General features: G+C 51.0%; 1 long non-coding RNA gene across 2 annotated transcripts; it reads left to right on the plus strand.

Moving 5' to 3' along the window:
• Window positions 1-1,235: 1,235 nt before the first annotated feature.
• LOC118903048 lies at window positions 1,236-8,519 on the plus strand. Of its 2 annotated transcripts, none has more exons than XR_005021701.1 (4): window positions 1,236-2,187; window positions 5,038-5,297; window positions 5,747-5,978; window positions 8,422-8,519. It is a non-coding gene; the product is annotated as an uncharacterized LOC118903048 (long non-coding RNA). The 2 variants fall into 2 exon arrangements; XR_005021702.1 differs by having other exon boundaries at window positions 8,425-8,519.
• Window positions 8,520-14,187: the final 5,668 nt, after the last annotated feature.

Genomic DNA, 14,187 nt, shown 5'->3' on the forward strand with positions numbered 1-14,187 from the left:
CTGGCACAGGATGGGCGCCCGCAGACAAGGGAACAGAATCTGAAGGCGGCTCTCCTTGTGGGCTGTTGGCTGTCCTTGTGCCAACTGGAAGCCAACATTTTGGGGGTCGCCTCTCTGCACCCTCCCACTCCCCTCCCTTCCGGGGTAGCCTGTCCACTGGGCAGGAGGACAGCTGCCTGGGCTGTTGTCACTGCAGTGACCACCAGGGACCGCCTTGGACACTCAAACTGCAGCACCGTGGGCAGCCCGGGTGGTGGGGAAGGCACAGGGTCTCCGAAGCCCCAAGGAGGGGGACACCCACCTCTGCCCTCTTCGTGCTCTGAACACCTGGGCTTACCAGTCTGTGGGTGGGGGCCATCTGGGCCAGGGAGGCTTTCTTGAGTTCTGGCACCAGACCTCGCCACCATTTCACCCCAGGGTCTTGCCACCCCCAGCCCCCTAACTCTTGACTTTCCTCTCTCCATCCTTACCCAGCCTACCTTGCAGCAAGAGAGTTGCCATGAACCAGTGTTCATGGTTCAGTTCTCAATCAAAGGACACCTCCTCCAGGAAGACTTCTCAGACCATCCCCCAAATTCCCTGCCTGCCCCTCTATCCACCTGGTTAGGCATCTGTCTCTCCGGTACTGAGAAACCTTGAGGGCAGGAAGCCTGTGGGCTCTGTCCCTTCTCATCTCCCTTTAGTACCTGGCTGTGTGTCTGGCACAGGGTCAAGAGCAAGTGAATGTTTGCTGAATGAATAAACAAGAGCATACCCAGCAGAGTGGAAAGGCAAGTGGCCCCAGGGCATTGTGGGTAACCTCTTTCTCATCGGTACTCACCCCAGAGGGTCCTGGTCAAGGCAGAGGGTGTGAGGATCCAGAAGGCTGACTTCATGGTGCTGCTGGGGTGACTGGTGGGTCCTCCTCTGCGCCGCCCTGCCTGTACCTCTCACGATGTTCGTCACATTCCGTGGGAGAGCCTGTAACAGAGATGTGGGCTTTGGAGTCAATCCCGGTGCGACCATTTAATGTTGCTGAGCATCACTTTTCTCACCTGGAAAAGTGACGTAAGAGAGCCTGTTAGTGGGACTTCCCTGGTCCAGTGGCTAAGACTCTGCACTCCCAATGCAGGGGGCCCGGGGTTCATTCCCTGGTCAGGGAACTAGATCCCACATGCCGCAACTAAGACCTGGCACAGCCAAATAAATAAACATTTTTTTTAAAAAGAGCCTATTAGTCGTTGAGTGAAGTCACTCAGTGAAGCCCCCAGCTCAGGGCCTGGCACAGAGTGGGTGCCACCACACACCAGGAGTGTGCCCTGGGGCACATCATTTCTCTAGGCCTCCATTTCCCCACCTGAAAAGGAGGCTCTGAGAGCCCCAGTAATCACGCAGGTGGTTTAAGGCACACGGAGTGCAGCCTAGCAGCTGGCACCTAGCAGGTGCTTGTTAATCATCAGCTGACATTTACAGAGGGCTTCCTCTGTGCCAGGTGCTGTTTGTCTCAAGTTGTTGAACACTGTTCTAACATCGGTCTCTGAACACTAAGGGTCGTTCCCGCCATCATCTCGCTGTACAGATGAGGCCGTGCCGCTGTCAAGTGGCAGAGCTGTGTGTGAGGAGTTGGCCCGGCAGCCATGTAACCAAGCTTCCTGGAGTGGAGATGACCTCTCTTTAGACCCCCTTGGGTGCCTGGCATGCAGTAGGTGTACACTGGGGTTTGCTGAATGGAATAGAGGCTGTGGAACCCCATGCGCCACCTGGGATCCTCCGGGTATGAGGGGGAAAGGCCTGGGCCCTGGGTTCCTTTGGGGCAGAACAGGGCCCCCTCCCAGGCACCCTGGATGGGTGTGGCCTTTGCTCCTTTTTTCAGTCTGGTCTGTCCCACCCACTGCCTGCAGTGTGGCCCGCAGTGCCCTGAGCAGCCCAGCCTCTCCTCTCCGGCAGGGCCTTGGCAACCCAGCCCTCATTGGCTGCACGTATCCTTGGAGACGAGGCACCAGCAGTGCAAACATAGGCTGTAGGATATTTCCTCCCTCCCCCGCCCCCTTGCCCTCACTGCCATGAGGGATCTATTCACCTCCCAGAAGCAAGCCTGCACATCCGGAAGGAGACTGCCGCCCACGTCGCCTGGAACATCAGCTATGGCCACAAGCACCTGAAGGAGGGACTCTTGCCCAGGAAGCGGCTCCAAAAGGCCCCCTTCAGGTCAGTCTGGGAGTGGGGCCATCCCGGGCCACCAGCTCCCCTGACTGCAAGGAGGTACCTGTTGGATGGCCAGAGACCAGGGGGCTCCAGGATCAGCTGTCCAGGGGAGTAGGTGTCCAGGGCCCTCCGCCCAAGGGAGACAGAGTCAGGCAGGCCCGAAGAGCAACTCGGGGGCTAGCAGGCCAGGCCAAACCAGGGGGCTTAGGCATGAAGCAGGTCCCCCCGCACCCTGCAGCTGCTCTTCCCAGGCATCTCGCTCTATGGCCAAGGCCAGACCTCCTACCTCCGGGAGCGGCATCAGCAGAAGCCGGAGGAGAAGTTTCCGTCCTGGGAGTACAGCAGGCACGTGGGTAAGGGCCACCACCCTCTTGCCATTCCAGGCCTTTACAGGCAGGCCCAGCCTCGTCCCTCATCATATTCCTTTGGCTCACTATTCTCTGAGCAGGACTCCAGGCCTTTGCACGTTCTGGTCTTTCCACCTAGAATGCTCCTCCTGCCCCTCCCTCTGCTGGCTAACTTTCACATGTCACCTCCTCTGGGAAGTCTTCCAAGAGTCCTCCAGGCAGATTAGTTGAGCCCACCTTTGTGCTCCCGCAGCTTTTTGAGTCTGCACAAGCACTATCATCATTCCTTGAGGATCCATCTGGCCTGGTGAGGCCTTGGGCTTCCAGGGCTTCTTAGTTAATTTTATTAATGCCCTCCCAGCTCCCAGGTTGGGGCTGGCACTCAGTCACTGTGGGATAAATGAGTATGGACTAGGGAATGAGGCCTTGAATTGGAATCAAGAAGTGTGAGTTCAAATCCTGGCTCCACCACTTTCACGTTGTGTGAGCTCAAGCAAGAACCTTAACTTCTCTGGGCCTCAGTTTCCACACCTGAAAACTGGGAACAAATGAGTACCTCCCTTCCTTTGTCACAGGGTTTTGGGGAACTCAGGCAGGAAAACACCCCGAACAGGAGTTATCCTCAGAAAGCTGCATGAGGTGGGTAGGACACACATTCATTCATTCAGCATATAATCCTGTCGTTCAGAACAGCCAGTAGAGGGAAACCTGGAGCCACTGAATCCCAGCTCTACCCCAAAATGCGTTAGTGAACCAACAGGCACAGAGCGACTCAGGTTGAAATTACCAGGCTGGGTTTGAATTCTGATTTGTTCGTTTGTTCATTCACTCATTCATTCATTCATTCATTCATTAACAAATGTTTATTGAGCACCTGATATATTCTCCTCTTTTTGTCCTGGGGTGTATAGCAGAGAGCAAGACAGACATGGGCCCTCACAGAGAGCCGATGACAGATATATGAAGTAGTGTCAGGCTGTGGTCCGTGCTACAGAGCTGCACTTTTCAATCTTTACCATCACAGGAATTACCTGGGGATCGCGTTAAAATGTAGGTTCTGATCCTTCAGTGACATCAGGGATGGGGTGAGATTCTGCATTTCTAACGAACTCCCTGACGATGCAGATTCTGCTGGTCCGTGGACCACACTTGAGTATCAAGGCTATAAGAAGAGGTAAATCAGGAGAAAGCGATGGAGGCTGAGGGGCTGCTATGGTAGACAGGGTAGTCAGGGAAGGCCTGCTGGGGTGGGACGTTGAGCAGGGTCCCAGGTCGAATCTCCCCCATCGGATTCTGCTGAGAAGGGCCTGACTCCCTGTGCCCACAGTGCAAGACTCAGTTTAGGCATCACATGGGGCTTCCCTGTTCCTCCTCTCCTGCTTGGCCCACAGGTCCATACCCACTGCCTGTGAAACCACTGCCAGGCATAGGGTCGCCAGATGGAGCAAATGAAAATACAGAATGCCCAGTTGCATTTGCATCTCAGATAAACAGTAATCTTTTAGTGTAAGTATGTACCAAATGTGGCATGGGACATACGTATACTGAAAAAATTATTCATTGTTTATCTGAAATTCAAATGTAATTGGGCATCCTACATTTTATCCAGCAACCCAAGCATTCGAGTCAGGGGAGCTGATTCTGGCTGCCCCCTGGGTACAAGGGCAGTGCTGGGTTCAGGGCAAAGTTCAGTTTTCCCCCATAGTGTTCTGTTTAAACCCACAGTTGCTCCCAGAATCTCTGGAATATTCTGTAAGCGTCTGGCCTCATGGCCCTAACCCAACCGGTTCAGAAGCCAGATGGGGAACAGATGACAGACCTTCCGCTGACCACTTCTCCCCTCCCCAAACAGATACAGACAGGAGCTGTGTCTTCCCAGTGGGTGCAAATAGCCACAGAAGAGGGGTTGAAGGCATTGTCTGGGCCCCAGCTAGGTCAGCCCCAAGTGCCTTTTACACATAGAAAGCACCAGTCTGGTGCCTGGCACATAGTAAATGCTCAAGAAATGGTAACTGGTATTATTATTATTATTATTAATTCAACAGGCAGGATTTGCAGCCAACGGGCATTTGGGGAGCTAGTTCAACCTTGGGCAGGACCCTGGAGGTGTTTACCGTGGAGCATTGGGATGGGTGGGGAATCACTAGACAAGGGGAGAAATGTGATGAGGGGTAAGTGAGCTTGGGGTTGGGATGGGATCGAAATAGTTAACAATTAGCATAACCTGCGTGCCACCAATCAGGGCAGATCCTGGCCATGGAGCCAAAGCAGGGTCTCAAGATGCCCATGCTTTGCCAGGCATACCATTTAGTTACTGGATCCTAAGAAGGAATGGGGGGCCTAGGGTAGGGATAAAGGGGCACAAGGGGCAGTGCTGTTGCTAACTGCGCAGAAGCATTTCACTGCTCTAGCAGCTGGAGCAGCTGTGGCACTGTGTCGTGTTGGGCTAGGGGTGGGCTGGCAGGAGGAGTGGTGGCCCCAGCACCGGGCCCTTGTTGTGTTCCAGGGGAATCCATGAAGGACACCAGGGCTCCAGCTTATGCCAGGTTCCAGCCCATCACAAAGAGCTTTTACATCAAAAGTAGCATCTTCCATGTCCCACGGCGAACAGACCAGTGGATGTGAATTTGCTGGGGGTTCAGAAGCTGCTCCTTCCTTTTCGTGTGATCTGTCTGGACCCTGAAGAGCAGAGACACTGCCAGCCCCACCCTCCCTCTGTTCCGTTCAGCTCTGCCAAGCAGGGAGAGTCACGAGTCCTACTCTAAGGTGGGCACATGTCTGGGATTCAGGGGGGCCCGCCTGCTGCGTCTTGTCTGCCCTCAGAGACCTCAGCTCCTTGCAGAGCTCCTCACCCCCGCCATCACCGTCACCAGCACAGGTCACTCTCCTGGGGGAAGCAATGGAACCTCCAAGTGCTCTAGCAGCAGACCTGGGGCAGGCGAGGGGCATCTCTAAGTTCTTAAGGTGCTAAGGGGAGAGGAGGGGGATATCTCCCTGTCCTTACTCTCTACATCCTGTTGAAGGGACCCACAGCAGAACTGTTCAGTCCCAGGGTATCCCAGAGTTTAGGGAGGAAGTCGTTTCCAAGTTTACTTTCTGCTTCTCACACCTCCAAGAACCTGCACAGGTCAGGGTTGCCTCACTGCTATAACAAACAGCCCCTAAATCCTAGTTGCTCAAACTTACTAAAAAAAATAAAGGTGTATTTTTTACAGCACAGTGCAGTCTGATGTTCCAGCAGGCCACCTGCCACATGCTGATCTGGGGACCCAGGCTTCTCCCATCTGGTGGCTCTGCCATCTCCTAGGGCCTCAGAGTCCTTCCCTGAGTCCTCTACACCCAGCTGGGGGATGAGGGAGGAGAGACAGAGGGCCTGGAGAGAACATGCCTACCCTTGACCACCTTGGCCTGGAGCTGACAAAGGTCACTTCCTGTCACATCCTATTGGTGAGAACAAATCACATGACTTCTAGATGTGAGAAGGCTGGGAATGTTGTGTGACCAGGTGGCCAGGAAGAAGAAGAGAAAGGGTCCCCAAACATCTAGCCCATCTCTGCCACAGAGCCTGATGTGCCCTGCGGCTGCTCTGGGGGTGGATTTGAGCTTGGCCACCATCCTAAACTCTCAAGTCCCCTCCTGTATGAGTTTGCTAGGACTGCCATAACAAAGGACCACAAACTGGGTGACTTAAAATAACAGAAATTTGTCTCACAGATCTGAAAATTAGAAGCCTAAAAATCATGCTCCCTCTGAAACCTGCAAGGAAACCCTTCCTGGCCTCTTCCTGGCTCCTGGAGGTTTGCTGGCAATCTTGCTATTCCCTGGCTTGCAGCTGCATAACTCAGTCTCTGTCTTGGTCATCACATGGCCCCTGTGTCTCTGTCTTCACGTGGCCATCTTTTTTTTTTAATTTATTTATTTTATTTATTTATTTTTGGCTGTGTTGGGTCTTCATTGCTGCGCGTGGGCTTTCTCTAGTTATGGCGAGCGGGGGCTGCTCTTCGTTGTGGTGCATGGGCTTCTCATTGCGGTGGCTTCTCTTGTTGCGGAGCACGGGATCTAGGTGTGCGGGCTTCAGTAGTTGTGGTGTGTGGGCTCAGTAGTTGTGGCTCACAGGCTCTAGAGCGCAGACTCAGTAGTTGTGGTGTACAGGCTTAGTTCCTCTGCAGCATGTGGGATCTTCCCGGACCAGGGCTCGAACCTGTGTCCCCTGCATTGGCAGGCGGATTCTTAACCACTGTGCCACCAAGGAAGCCTATGTGGCCATCTTATAAGGACACCAGTCATATTGGATTAGGGGCTCACCCTACTCCAGTATGTCCTCATTTTAACTAATTACATCTACTATAACCCTATTTCCAAATAAGGTCACATTCTGAGGTACTGGTGGTTAGAATGTCAGCGTATATTTTTTGAGGGGATACAGTTCAGCTCATAACCCCTCCCTTCTGATAGCTAAACCTTGGTTACTGGGGCCATCTTGAAGGACCTTGCTCTTTCATTGGATTCCCTCCCAGAATCCCAGACATGTCAAATGTTTGTGGCTGGCATCCTATCCAGCGTTGGTGCACACAGCATCTCATTGCTTACAAGGCCTCTGGCATGGAGGAAGCCCAAGGATTCACCCTGTTACCAACCAGGGTTCCTGGCCTCCTTAATCAATAGAAATTGATCAGAGTCCAGACAAGAAATTCAGGCAAGGCTTTATTGGGGCACCTGCTGCAGCAGGCAGAGTGAGAACAAACAACATGTTCCTTGCCTGCTGGCTCGCTCCCTGAGGCAGGGGCGAACTTGTTCCTTACATGAGGTGAGGGTAGGGGTGTGTCCAGGGGTCAGGTGGGAGGGGTGGCTTAGGTGTTTTGCCCACCCCTTACGTGGTGTTGTGTGCAGGGGGCATGCGGACTACCCTGCTTTTGCTCCTGACCCCCTACTTTTGCTCCAGGCTCTTCAAAAGTGGCAGTTGGGGTTTTTGGTCTTTTGTATCTTTTGGGCCCAGAATTTGCCCTAACTGTGCATGCACGCAGTTATTTTAGTCCCATACAGTTTCTTTGTATTTTGTTGCTGGAGGAGAGGTGTGTCCAGGTGCAAGCCCTGCAGCACTGCAGCAAAGGGCCCCAGGTCCCAGCTTATCTCAGCCCTGCACACAGCTCTTTGTGAAACCAAAATGCTCGTGGGCCCATCCTGCTTAATCAGGGCACTGTGGTACCCTTCTACTCCACTCATCCAAAGAGCAGCTCCTCAGTCTGGCCAAAGAAAGAACGAGGCAAACCAACAGGTCTGTGAGGACCACCCCCAGAGGAACTTTCCAGGTCTCTCCAGGTTTTCCCCTTAGCCTGAAACTCCACAAAGGAGCTAGTAGTTTTAAAACTGCAAATTGAACTAAGTGGCCTGCGTTTCCCTTATCAACTTTGGGAAAGTTCTTGAGTGGGAAAGAGCAAGAGGCAGAGAACGTGAACAAGGCTGTGTGTGCATGTGATTCTGGGGAACTTGCACTGCAGCCTTGCACCCTAGAGGCAGGTGCTTGACAAATACCTGCCGAATGTAATCAACCAGATAGCCCACTGGGTTCTTCCGGGTCATTTGACTGAATGCAACAAAGCTTGATCTGATAGCTCCCAGGGGCCAGGTCTAGGCTGGGCCCCTGGGGCAGAGGGGGCAAATCTTCTTGGAGCTCACGGCACAGACTGAGAAGGGCTGTGATGGGGGAAGACGGGCATCTTTGGAGCACAGAGGGGACGCCTAAGCCAGCATGGGGTGTCAGGGTAGGCCTCCTGAGGGACATCACCATTATTTCTGTCGTTAAATGAAACAATGCTCAGAAAATGCCTAGCAAATGGCTGGCTCTATATATGTGAATTATATTAATTGTTATTATGATTATCTCTATCAGCAGCAAGTCTGCAAAGCTGCTTAGAAGAGGACAGGCTGCTACCAGGGCAGCTTTTCGCAGCTGGGATTTTGCAAATAAATTAAGTCTTTTGGAACATGCTTTGAGTGATGTTTTCAGTTCTCCCAAGGATGATACCACATTGCTAGCACCATTCTAGAAGCATGGGAAAAAGGTTGATTCATAACAAGCAATGGATGTTCCAGGCTGTTAGGGCTTAATACTTCTGGGGAATTTATTTATTTACGTATTTAGTGAGCACCTCTAAGATATTTGCTACATGCAGGCCTTATTCTAAACCCACACTGTCCAGTTCCATAGTCATGAGCTACGTGTATCCACTGAGCATTTGAAATGTGTCTCATCCGAATAGAGATGTGCTGTAAGTATAAAAGACACACCGGGTTTCAGAAATTTAGTATAATAAAAAAATGTAAAATAGCTCATTAATAATTTTTATAATGAATCACATGTTGAAATGACCAAACTTGGATATATTGGGTTAAATCAAGGATCGACAAACTTTCTCTGTAAAGGACTAGGTAGTGAGTATTTTCAGCTTTGTGGGCCATCCAGTCTCAAATAAGCAAATACTCAACTCTGCTGTTGCAGTGTAAAAGCAGCCATGGCTGGTACATAAACAAATGGGTGTGGATATGTTCCAATAAAACTTCATTTAAAAAAACAGGTGGTGGGCTAGATTTGACCCATTGCCTGTAGTTTGCTGACCCCCTATGTTAAATAAAATACATTATGAAAATTAGTTTTACTTGTTTCCTTTTGCTTTTTAATTAATTTATTTATTTTTTGGCCGTGCCGCACGGCTTGCTGAACCTGGGCCACGACAGTGAAACCGCCAAGTCCTAACCACTGGACTGCCAGGAAATTCCCTCTTTTTGCTTTTTTAACGTGGCTACTAGAAAATTTCAAATTACAAATTGGCTCACATGCTATTCCTATCGCACAGGGCCAATCTAGGTGTTTTACAAGTATTAACTCTGAGGGATAGCTCTGTTGCCCTGGGAGAGGGGTGTCTTTGTGTGTGTGTGTGTGTAGGGGGGGATGTGTGAATTCTGATGACAACCTAAAGAGAGCGTGTGGAGTTGGTGCCTTGGCCTGGCTTCCCCACTGCTGAGTATGGAGTCCAAGGGCAGGTGGGTAGCTGCTTCCTGGGGGTATCTGGACCTGTGCCCTCTCTCTAGGTTCATCCTTTGACTAAAGCGAAGTTCCCGGCAAGACCACTAGGTGGTGGTGTTGGACCACAGGGTACCATGGTTGGACCACTGGAAACCTGCATTTTCTGCTTGGCTCTGCCAAGCATTTGTTGTGTGGCCTTGGATCTCAGTTTCCTCACCTGTAATATGGGGTTACACTAGACTAGTGAAAACATTAACTTTGGGGGCATACTGACTTGATTTGACTTCTGACTCCACCAGGGCCACATTATGACTTTTGTGGGTCCTAGGGCACTTTTGCCTTCACAAATCCCTTCCATAAAAAAATAGTAAAAATTATATTTTACAACAACACTGGTATAAAGACAGTTATGTTAATATTATATACTAAACCTTTGTCTTCAACCTAAATTTTTATTTTTTTCCTTCTTATCCTGAAAGAAATTAAAACATTTCCGTGGCCCCTAAAAGTGTTGTGGCCCTAGGCCCTGCGCCTACTCTGCCTCATGGAGGGAGGTGCCACCTCCACTACTCACCAGCTGTGTGACCATGGGCAAGTTGTTTAACTTCTCTGGGCCTGAGTTTCCTCATTTCTAAAATGGAGATGACAACAGAGCCCACCTTTTTAGTGCTGTTGTTGGTATTTAGTAGATAGTGTATACCATTCCTTCTTAAAACACAGCCTGGCACAGAGCAAGCTTTAGCAAATGGCAGCTGCTGTCATTATTATTATTTCTACTATCTTTAAAGACATCTTCAGCTTAACCTCTATGAAACTATTAAAGTAACTCAAGCAGGAATCTCAAAATAAGTAAGTTGGAAAAATAAAATGAAACTTCCAGGGTATTTGATGGGGAAAGTAAAAGAGTTTCCAGGAGAAGAGAGGGTCAGCAGAAGGACTTTTTGCAAATAATTAACACATTTTCTCCTGCCATCAGGGAACTCACACGAGGTAAGAACACGGGCTTGTTAACAATCAGTGGAAACCTGGGCCAGCTGGGGACTATACGCCAGGTGGGCTGACCCTCGGGTAAGGGGCGGGCATGCGTGCGTGTGCGTGTGGGCGTGCGTGCGTGGGCGTGTGGGCGTGCGTGCGTGTGGGCGAGAGAAATCGGAGCGTTCGTCTTAGAGAAGGGACGTTTGCATGGAGTTTTGGAGGCTGTGATAGCCCTAGACCCACAAAGAGAGGGACATTGTGTTCGCAGGTTAGAGGGGCAAAGAGGGGAGGGCAGTTTAGGCAGAAGGCACAGCACTGCAAATACCTGAGGTAGGAGGGTGGAGGGCAAGTTCAAGGAGCCACAGTGAGGTTTACCTTTAGCTGGATTTTAAGGTTTTAGTTCTTGTGTCTCTGGTGCCATCCTATTTTATTTTTTATTCATTTGTTTGTTTGTTTGTTTGTTTATTTTTTGCTGCGTGTTGCTGTGTGCGGGCTTTCTCTAGTCGTGGCAAACGGGGGCTACTCCGTTGCGGTGCGTGGGCTTCTCATTGCGGTGGCTTCTCTTGTACAGAGCACGGGCCCCAGGCATGTGGGCTCTGGAGTGCAGACTCAGTAGTTGTGGCACATGGGTTCTAGAGTGCAGGCTCAGTAGTTGTGGCGCACAGGCTCAGTAGTTGTGGTGCACGGGCTTAGTTGCTCCGCAGCATATGGGATCTTCCCGGACTAGGGCTCAAACCCATGTCCCCTGCACTGGCAGGCGGATTCTCAACCACTGCGCCACCAGGGAAGCCCTTCTTATTTTAAGTTTAGTGTTTTGTTTTTTGTTTGTTTTTTGACTGCATTGGGTCTTCATTTCTGTGCACAGGCTTTCTCTAGTTATGGCGAGTGGGGGCTACTCTTGGTTGCGGTGCGCAAGCTTCTCACTGCGGTGGCTTCTCATTGCCGACCACAGGCTCTAGGCGTGCGGGCTTCAGTGGTTGTGGCACGCGGGCTCAGTAGTTGTGGCTCGGGGACTCTAGAGCACAGGCTCAGTAGTTGTGGCGCATGGGCTCTAGAGTGCAGGCTCAGTAGTTGTGGCGCACGGGCTTCGTTGCTCCATGGCATGTGGGATTTCCCCGGACCAGGGCTCGAACCCGTGTCCCCTGCATTGGCAGGCAGATTCTTAACCACTGCACCACCAGGGAAGTCCCCCTATTTTATTTTATTTTATTTTATTTTTTGGCCACGCCACGCAGGTTTGCGGGTTCTTAGTTTGACCGCAGGGCTGTGGTAGTGGAAGCACAGAGTCCTAACCCCTGGACCACCAGGGAATTCCTGCCAATGTAGTTTATATCCTTCAGGTGTTCTTTGAGAAACTACAGTACACTGGAGGGTACTGTTATTTTTTAAATCCCCAGTTTGAACCAGCAAAAATCATTCCGTGACTTTGCAAATTAGGTATTTCCATCCGGAAGGATTTCTCAAAGAAAAATTACAACGATTCTACTACCCAATGTTTACTATCTTTTGCTCAAAATAATTTTTTTTAAAGGATAACTGTGTAAAGGCTATTGCTTTTTACTCCAAGACAGCACAGTTGTGCCCCCTGAGTTTAATTAACCTGACAAAAATTTATTGAGCAGTGACTAAGAAGACATAGCTCTGCTCTCATAGAGGTAGTAGGTTGGGGATGGGGAACAGACATTGGACAGGTGATTACACACGTGATGAGGGTTAGGAAGGGGACACACAGGGCACTGTGGGAAGATGTAAATGAGGTTCCCAAAATAGACTGGGGAGAGCTGATCAGAGGAGGCCTCTCTGATTGACTGAGGTTTAAGTTGAGTTTCGAGGAATGAGAAGTTTGGTAAATGAAGGGGAAGAAGAGTGATGCAGGAGGAGGGGAACAACACGTGAAGAGGCCCAGAGGCTGGGAAGAGCCTGAAGAACAGAGGAACAAAGTGATGTGGCTACAGAGTGTACAGGGTTGAAAACGGAGTTGGAAAGGTAAGTGAAAGCCAAGAACCACAGAGCTTCGTGGGCCATGATGAGGACTTGGGTCTTTATCCGGAGAGAAATGGGGAGCCATTGAGGGTTTAAGGCAGGGGAGAGATAGGATGAGATTTGCATTTTAGGGAGCACACCCTGGTTGCGGGAGGAGAACAGACTGTAGGGGGTAAGGGGGGAAGTGGTGGGACCAGTAAGGAGGCTGCGATGTCATCAAACAAGAGTCAGTGACCTGGACTAGGGCCGCCCCCTTTGCCCTTGGCCCCATGAAGCCTGGGGAACCAAGCAGTCATTCAGCTAGTGTTCCATGCAGGGCACTCACTGTTTCCCAACCCATTTTCCCAGAAGGATCGAGTGTGTATGTGTGCGCATCCTGTTTCCTTGAAATTCCTTTAGATTTACCTAATTTCAGTAGTTTCCCTGAATCCTAAAGCTTGAACACACTGCTGCCAGGGTCCTGTGGGGCTGCAGTCACCCACTCCTCCTTCGAGATGTGACCTGTGGGTAAGTGACATGGGAATACTGGCTCCTCAATGTGGCCTCTGGCTTCAGGACTATTTGGGCGGAAGCCCCGATAGGGGTCCTAGGTGGCTGACACAGGTGTGAGCCTCTCTCACCCACACATCCCTGGGCTGGGTGCTTTTTCTCCTTCTGGGAAGGAAGAGGGATGTGGCCTCCAGTTTGTCACTCTTTCCTCTCCCGGTTTGGCAACTGCCATTTATACTTGCCTTCTCCAGTCCGAGGGAGAGATGGGAGCCAGGGTTGCTGACCTGGAGAAGCTCCCTTCTCTCCTCCCCACCCCCGCCACTGACTCACAGGGACGGGATGAAGGGCACTGGGGAGCGTGTTTGTTTGAGGCAGGAAAGGAGTGTTAATGAAGACGAGGAAATAGCAAAGACTGGAAATAGGGGCATCTCCATTTCTCAAGACTCGCCAAAATACTTGCTGTGGTGAATGATAAAGAAATGGAGGACTTCCCTGGTGGCGCAGTGGTTAAGAATCCGCCTGCCAATGCAGGGGACACGGGTTCGAGCCCTGGTCCGGGAAGATCCCACATGCCACGGAGCAGCTAAGCCCGTGCACCACAACTACAGAAACCCACGCGCCTAGAGCCCGTGCTCTGCAGCAGGAGAAGCCACCGCAATGAGAAGCCCGCGCACCACAACGAAGAGTAGACCCTGCTCTCTGCAGCTAGAGAAAGCCTGCGCGCAGCAACAAAGACCCAGCGCAGCCAAAAATAAATAAATAAATTTATTAAAGGAAAAAAAGGGAATTCCCTGGCGGTTCAGTGGTTAGGACTTCACACTTTCACTGCCCAGGGCCTAGGTTCAATCTCTGGTCAGAGAACTAAGATCCTGCAAGCCACCTAGCACGACCAAAAAAAAAAAAAAAAGAAATGGAAACTTGGCCTGATTCCTTGTATGGCAGAAATTCATTCTAAATAATTAAGTGACAGCCATACATACCCAAAGGCTTGCCTGGCCTACCCTTCAATGAAGCAAGTCCTGTTAATAAAAATACAGCCTCTGGGCTTCCCTGGGGGCACAGTGGTTAAGAATCCTCCTGCCAATGCAGGCGACACAGGCTCGAACCCTGGTCCGGGAAGATCCCACATGCCGTGGAGCAACTAAGCCCGTGTGCCACGACTACTGAGCCTGTGCTCTAGAGCCC

Source organism: Balaenoptera musculus, chromosome 11 (assembly GCF_009873245.2).
Source record: "Balaenoptera musculus isolate JJ_BM4_2016_0621 chromosome 11, mBalMus1.pri.v3, whole genome shotgun sequence".
Lineage (NCBI taxonomy): Eukaryota > Metazoa > Chordata > Mammalia > Artiodactyla > Balaenopteridae > Balaenoptera > Balaenoptera musculus.